At 36.7% G+C, this 7,141-nt stretch overlaps 2 non-coding genes across 2 annotated transcripts; both read left to right on the top strand.

The window, feature by feature from the left end:
• The first annotated feature begins 6,520 nt into the window (after positions 1 to 6,520).
• LOC145677573 (5S ribosomal RNA) lies at positions 6,521 to 6,639 on the top strand. Its single transcript, XR_014129880.1, has one exon. It is a non-coding gene; the product is annotated as a 5S ribosomal RNA (ribosomal RNA).
• A 177-nt stretch (positions 6,640 to 6,816) lies between these two features.
• LOC145677565 (5S ribosomal RNA) lies at positions 6,817 to 6,935 on the top strand. Its single transcript, XR_014129873.1, has one exon. It is a non-coding gene; the product is annotated as a 5S ribosomal RNA (ribosomal RNA).
• Positions 6,936 to 7,141: the final 206 nt, after the last annotated feature.

Raw genomic sequence — 7,141 nt, 5'->3', positions numbered from 1 at the left:
TCTGTCGATTCATCGAGTGAACTGAATTCGTTAACCATTTCACCAGGCGCGCATGCATTTTTTTTTCTTCTAAGGGATCCAAGCTTCGGGGGGCAAGGTTCCAATACTACAAGCCACTATGTCTATATACTATTATTCTGCATTCGAAAACACGATAAATATTCCACTTACTTTTTCACAAAAACATGATACAGACAGAGTACAGATGAAGTGTAAGATCAGATTTATATTGATGATACATCAATATTTTCCCTGTTAATAACTACATTTAATGAGAAAGTCTGCAAATGTATGTTCACTTAGGAACTTTTGCGAGGAGTCCGCACCCGGTGGACACCCCGTGAGTACGCCTCTGCACTTGACTATACTTCGAATTATACTGCAAACAGTTGTATTTTAGTTTCCCCGTTTAGTTCATCGATATCATTAACACAAAGAAAATAGATGTTATAGATGCGTATTCTCAGTTCTCGCTTTATATCCGGACGTCTGCAAAAATCTACTCCTTTTCTTTCTTTCACGCATCCACCAAACTAACAATGATTTGTATTATAATATTTGCGCATAAAATGTATATCTCATACCTTCCATGTTCTCAAGTATTCATAGACAAAAACGGTTATTTTCTGCGAACAAATTGTCCAAACACAGTGCAAATGTCATCTATAGATTGTCCTGGTTCCGTCTGCGTGTACATAACAATGCGTCATAATCATACATTGCACATTAAGGATATCAATTAATCTTCCCAAATTCCTAGATATGCCTGGCAAAAGTTCCGCGTGTTGTAAGGATATTACATTTGTACTACCGACAAGGTGGTATCTTCCAACATTGAAGTTCAATAAACCCCAAATGTGTCGGATATAGTATTTGATTTCTTGTCTCATTGTTTGCGTCAGAGATGTCTTCTCAAGTTAGGATTTACGATACATACAGGATGAGTTGTATATATTGTTGCTGCCAGCTCTATATTAATCCCATATTTGTAAACGAATAAAAACAGTATTCTAATTATAACAATGTGCTCACAATTAATTTTATTCTTAATTGTTATACGTATTGTTGATTAAAAATGAAAATGTTGCTAAGTGAATTTTATTAATATTTTCTGTTGCGTGATATAGGAAGTGAGTGAAATATTGGAGGAATATAGTGTGCGTAGCAGATGATGTGCAGTGGCTTTGGATCGCCTGTGATAAGGTAAGGCATTTGCTATTTTAATTAACGCATTTTATATACTGTAATCCTAATTATTTTTATGTGAATGTGCTTACTACTTGTGTATTCAGTGGGACCGATGTTTTAATATGTATGGTCAAGCAGTGTCGAGCCTGGTCAGTGTGTGGATAGGTGACCATTTTTTGTAAATCGATAACATTTAACTTTGTAAACACGGATGAAGTAGAAGTATATTTATTTTATTTTTTACCTCAAATATGTAGGACACTTCTCCTTTGTACATCAATTATTATTATTAGTTCAACTTGTTTACAAGTTAAATGAAAAGAATAGTCGTTATCGTGTGATGATTGTGCTCATTAGGCTAAAGAAGACTCGTGATAAGAAAGAAAAGAAGAACGGTGCTCAAGTTTCGTCACAGCATATTCTCAAAAATTTACAGGCAAAATTCAGTGTTCTGCATGAAAAGGCATATTTGTACGAAAAAAAAAAAAATTCTGCAGACGACAGAATTAAATAAAGTAATACACATGTATTTTAGAGTTACTGGTGTAAAATCATTACAAGTGCTTTGCCAGGTGGCCAATAAAAAGCACGAATACTATTTAAGGGAGCCAAAACAGGAGAAAGCTGGGGGCCTGAGCGATAGCAAGAATGTGCGTCCAAAGTGAACAGGAGCGAAGGCGACGCGGGTATACGTATAAGCAAGGGTAGTGGAAACCAGTTAGTTTTCGAGTTTCAATAGCACTTGTCATGCATCCATACTAGTAGCGCCCCGCTTGTAAACATTAAGTACACTATGCAAGAATACACCGCCGGTGGAAAATAGTACCTAATACAGTTATCTTTCATATATACTGACTTATTTTACAGTAGTAACCCAACACTAGTAAACGTAAAATAAAAGTGTATAACTTTATATTTAATTCTATCGCCTGGCTTAGTTTTTCACCTGTAAGATGTACTTATTTAGAGCAAGTTTCTTAACTAGCAAATTAAACCGAGAACCACAGCAACCATATATATATTCTTATGATGTACTTTTCTTTGAGTGGTGTTCTCTGTCTATTGAATAACATTTTCTCAGTTTAATGCTAGCAAAAAACAAAACAAAATCAAAGTGTTTCTATATAAATTTAGTTCACCGTGTTGTAATATCACATGGAATTGAAAAACGAATAGTCGAACCTCTGCTATCTCGATCAAACTTCTCAGGATGATATACTGACTTACCGCAGAAGTTCGACTGAATACGTTTCTCAGTTCCATGGGAGAACCTGGAGAAGCAAAAGCCTGCGCAACGGAAAATACTAAATAAACTTGTAGAGCAGGTCAAGATGTATCATCATGCCAAGTTTCATTCAGATCAGAGAAGTTTGGCTGCAGCCATTTTCATTACAAAGCACAAAATGGATGGTCCCTAACCTCGAGAATCTTCACAATTGTCGACGAGTTGAACTGCACTCATCTGATCAAAATCAAACTTAAAATGACAGTTCACTTTCAACTGTTAAATAATATGATATGCAGGCTTCTGCTTTCCTAGTTACAGTCTATCCACTGTGGTATGCATATTAGTACAAATGTGAGAGTGCATATTTATTAAAGATTTGCTTCAAAAAGCGATGAAAGACATAGGCATTGCCGCGGGCGGTGATAACAAGATGCCGGAAAACGAACAAGCAGAAAGAATATGGGCTGAAGAAGTGTAAACGACGACGCGGCGGCCCGTAAAGGTGTTGCCGTCCTATTAAATGAATAATATCAAAAGAAAGAAAAAAAAAGTAAAAAATTTCGCGCTCGTAATCAAGACAGAAAGCAACTAAAGGAAATCTTTGTTTTACGTCCCACGTTATGCCGCTTAGGCTAAAAGAGGCGCTGATTATGAGAAATGATTGAAATGGTGGTGGAATGAAGAAAGTGGGAGGAAACGGGAGAACCCCGCGGTAACCCACCGCACATAGTTTTTGTCCACCATAAAGTTAACTTGGCGGGGGCTCAAGACAGAAAGACGGTTGGAAAAACAAATAAACGATGTTGCATCCCGTAAAAATGTTCGCGACCTATGAAATCAATATTTTTTCTTAAAGAAAAAAAAGAATTAAAAAGAGAAAAAAAGGTCAAAATTTCGCGCTCGCTTCGCTCGCGATCAGCAGAGAAAAGAGGACGTGACGCACCCCTAAAAGTGTTGGCGACCGATTGAATAAATATTGTGGGTAAAAAAAAAAAAAAAAAAAAAAAAAAAAGTCAAAAATTTCGCGCTCGCTTCGCTCGCGATCAGCACAGAAAGAAGGACGTGACGCGCCCCTAAAGGTGTTGGCAACCGATTCAATACATATTGTCGGTAAAAAAAAAAAAAAAAAAAAAAAAAAAAAAAAAAAAAAACGCTCGCTTCGCTCGCGATCGACATGAAAAAGGCAACGACGTGACGCCCCGTAAAATTGTCGGCGACCTATTCAATCAATATATTCGGTTGAAAAACAAAGTCAAAAGTTTCCCAATCGCTTCCCTCCCGATCGACATAAAAAAAAAGGCAACCCCTTCACCTCTCCTTATGCATTCATCAGTATACAACCATAGATCACAATACCACTCACATCACCTATCAGTTCTCCACGTCCATCAAGATCCAATCATCGCCCTGGCCCTTTATGATGATACACAACATTACATGTTATTGTGTGCATTGCCCCGCGTTACAATACATGACCAAAAAAAAGAGAAAAAGAGCTGCACTGCCTTCAGTGTAGACATGTTCGTATTCGTAGAAAATGATTTTAGGTACACGATAGTACAGTAATCTATCTTCACATGCTTCAGATGTGAACGATACCTACACATGAAGAGGGCTCCCGAGGTTTCCTTTTCCAATAGGATGGAGCTCCACCACACTTGCAGAATGACGAGAAGTTATGTTAATAAATATATCCCAGAGTGTTTCGTAACTCGCCCTTGGTCCTAATGATGAAGCGTTCTTCAGATGGCCCCGATGTCTCCACACATGATACTATGCGACTTCTTTTCACGAGGCTCTCAAAGATCACGTTTGTGTCCTAACATTCTCTGCAGATATGACACAGCTGCGATAGCGGATCACAGAAGCCTTTCCTCTCCTTACAAGAGACGTGTTCATTCGAGTATGTGAGTAATTCGACTATCGATTAAATATCTCCCGTGTCACGATAGTAGTCACTTTCAATTCTTCTAACGAAGGTAAGAAAAAATGCTATACAAACTTCCTTTCGGTATATAAAGGATTAGGGGCCCAGAGAATATTTTCTTTCAAGAGGATACATTCTTTTTCGAACACCCTGTATATAGATCCTCTAATTATAACTGCAAACAAAATGTTGATTTTGCAATTGCTTCCATGAGAGAATATTCTGTGCACTTTCTTTCTGAAGGGCCGGGCCTAAACGTTTTCCTTAATCATTAAATTTAGTAGTTATCTACAATTACATAGTTTTCCATTGTTCTCAAAATAAAGATTTTTCTCTATGAATTGTTGAATGTTGCTAGGGATATTGAAGTAATTCTTTTTAGTGTTTTTTTCTTTACAATAATGTACTGAACGCCTGCATTAAGGAAGTTCGTGTGTCCATCTTGCAAAATGTTTCGTCTTTTTTCATGCCCACTAAGGTAAATATTCATTTTGCTCTTTTCTCTGTATGCAAACCACATTTCTTAAAGGCAACATTTTCATACAAATGTAGTACTAAAAACTTCTAATTGGCAACATCTGGGCTGCGAAGAGGAAAAAGAAAGAAATCTCGTACGTATTCGCGCGCAATTCGGAATTAGCCAATGAAAAGCACAAAAGCGGCCACCATCTCTCTCTCTTTCTTATTAACGGTTTTGTACTTTCTGCAGTTCTATCAGTGCTGCTAACCTCTTACTATATCATTGAATATGTATGTTTAGTATATATATATATATATATATATATATATATTTTTTTTACAAAAAATCATACTACTACGGAATAATATTAAATGCCTTTAAACCCTCATTTCTGTTTGCACTTTCTGTTACACTACCTTCCCCGAACTTCTTTCAAGTTATTAAGTGCAGAACGGGGAGTTATACATATTTACTTGCGCTTTGACAATATCTGCACATTGTGTAATAATAGGAGACGTATAAAATAAAACTATATACTAATACGTATATATATATATATATATATATATATATATATATATATATATACAGTACACATTCCACTATCCGAGGCTTTCCTTTTCTTTTCTTGCTGACGATAAATTACGCTTTTAGAAATGTTGTCTGAAAACAATAAGAATATGTGCAAAAAATACAATCAGAGGTAGAGGTCTTTAACAGGAAATAAGCAAGGGAGTTGAAAAATTTTTTATGCATGTAAAAAATATAGACATGAACCAACTTGTGAAATAAAAAGACCAGAAAACTACTCTTTCTAAATTATGTGTAAACTTTTTACCGAAAACGAAAGTTGCACGAAAGACTTTTTGTCCGTTTTTTGGCCTCCGGTGCTTGGGGTCCCTGATTCAATCCCAGCTCGTGCCGTGTGAACTTTGTCGTGCATAAAGACCGTGCTCATGGGTTTTCTCGGGTTTCTCCCGTTTCCTCCCACTTTCTTCATTCAGTACTCATCATCACCGTCTCCTTTAGCGTAACCGGTATAAGTATGCGACGTAAATCTAAATATTTCATTTCATTTCCCTTTTCTGCTCATACTGCTGATTATGCGCGATTATGCCAACATCCAACTCCGCGGATAATCGTGCGATTACTGTATATACAACTAATACAGATACAACTAATTATATTATCAGTTACAGTATCGGTTTTTATTTACTAATTTGCCTCACTTTATTTGCATCCCTGCAGTAAATAATTCTTATCGATAATAGTTAAAATGTATATTACATTTTAGTGCTTCACGACTGAATGATCATCTGCCTTACGTTATCTCGCAGCTGAAGAGAATGCTACACTGAAAACTACCTTGCGTTATAAAGGGTAAGTGAAACATATCTTAAAAATATCTTTCATACATTTCATTGTGTACATTAAAGAATGTAAGTTTGCCTTTTTCCTGTAATCAATACTTAATAAAGGATTTATTTTTATTTATTTATATACAATTTCATACGTGGTTCGTGATAGTAAACTCGATAGGACACAGTGGCACTATGAACATCCGAATCACTCATCATTCGAACATTCAAATATTTATTCGAATATTAGTATATTCCAAGTAATGTTAACGACGTTAATATGCTTGCCTTTATAGTTAATAATGTCAATTCTTACTTAAAACATACTTCCTTAACAGGACATTGAAGAAAAGGTAGTTGCCAACGGCCATACCATGCTGAATATACCGGTTCTCGTCCGATCACCGAAGTCAAGCAGCATCGGGCCTGGTCAGTACTTGGATGGGTGACCGCCTGGGAACACCAGGTGCTGTTGGTATACTTTTTCTAATTTTGTTTTTCACAAAGACGAATATTCTCACATCGTTCACCACGATAATTTCGTAATCATGCATTACTTAAAACAATTAGCAACGCTTTCCACGCGCTGGTCTTTTTGAGTATTCACCGACAAACCTACGTAGCTACAATAACTCACTCGAAGCCATATGCATTCGCCAACGGCCATACCATGCTGAATATACCGGTTCTCGTCCGATCACCGAAGTCAAGCAGCATCGGGCCTGGTCAGTACTTGGATGGGTGACCGCCTGGGAACACCAGGTGCTGTTGGCATCTCTTTTTCAAATTTCATTATCCTTCAAGTACGAAAATACTAGAAACATTAATTTTATAGTACTTTCAAGAGATAATTTATCAACATTATTTCATAGCGATTAATCGATATTCTAAGCGTTATACCCACTATTTCTTACACTAACAGCCTGTTTATTTGCACGGCACATTAAAATAACCTGATTTCCGATCCGTGTGCACCTACT

The sequence above is a fragment of the Thermobia domestica genome, unplaced genomic scaffold, assembly GCF_964235325.1.
Source record: "Thermobia domestica unplaced genomic scaffold, izTheDome1.hap1.1 HAP1_SCAFFOLD_1045, whole genome shotgun sequence".
Lineage (NCBI taxonomy): Eukaryota > Metazoa > Arthropoda > Insecta > Zygentoma > Lepismatidae > Thermobia > Thermobia domestica.
This window is presented reverse-complemented; position numbering and strand designations above follow the sequence as displayed.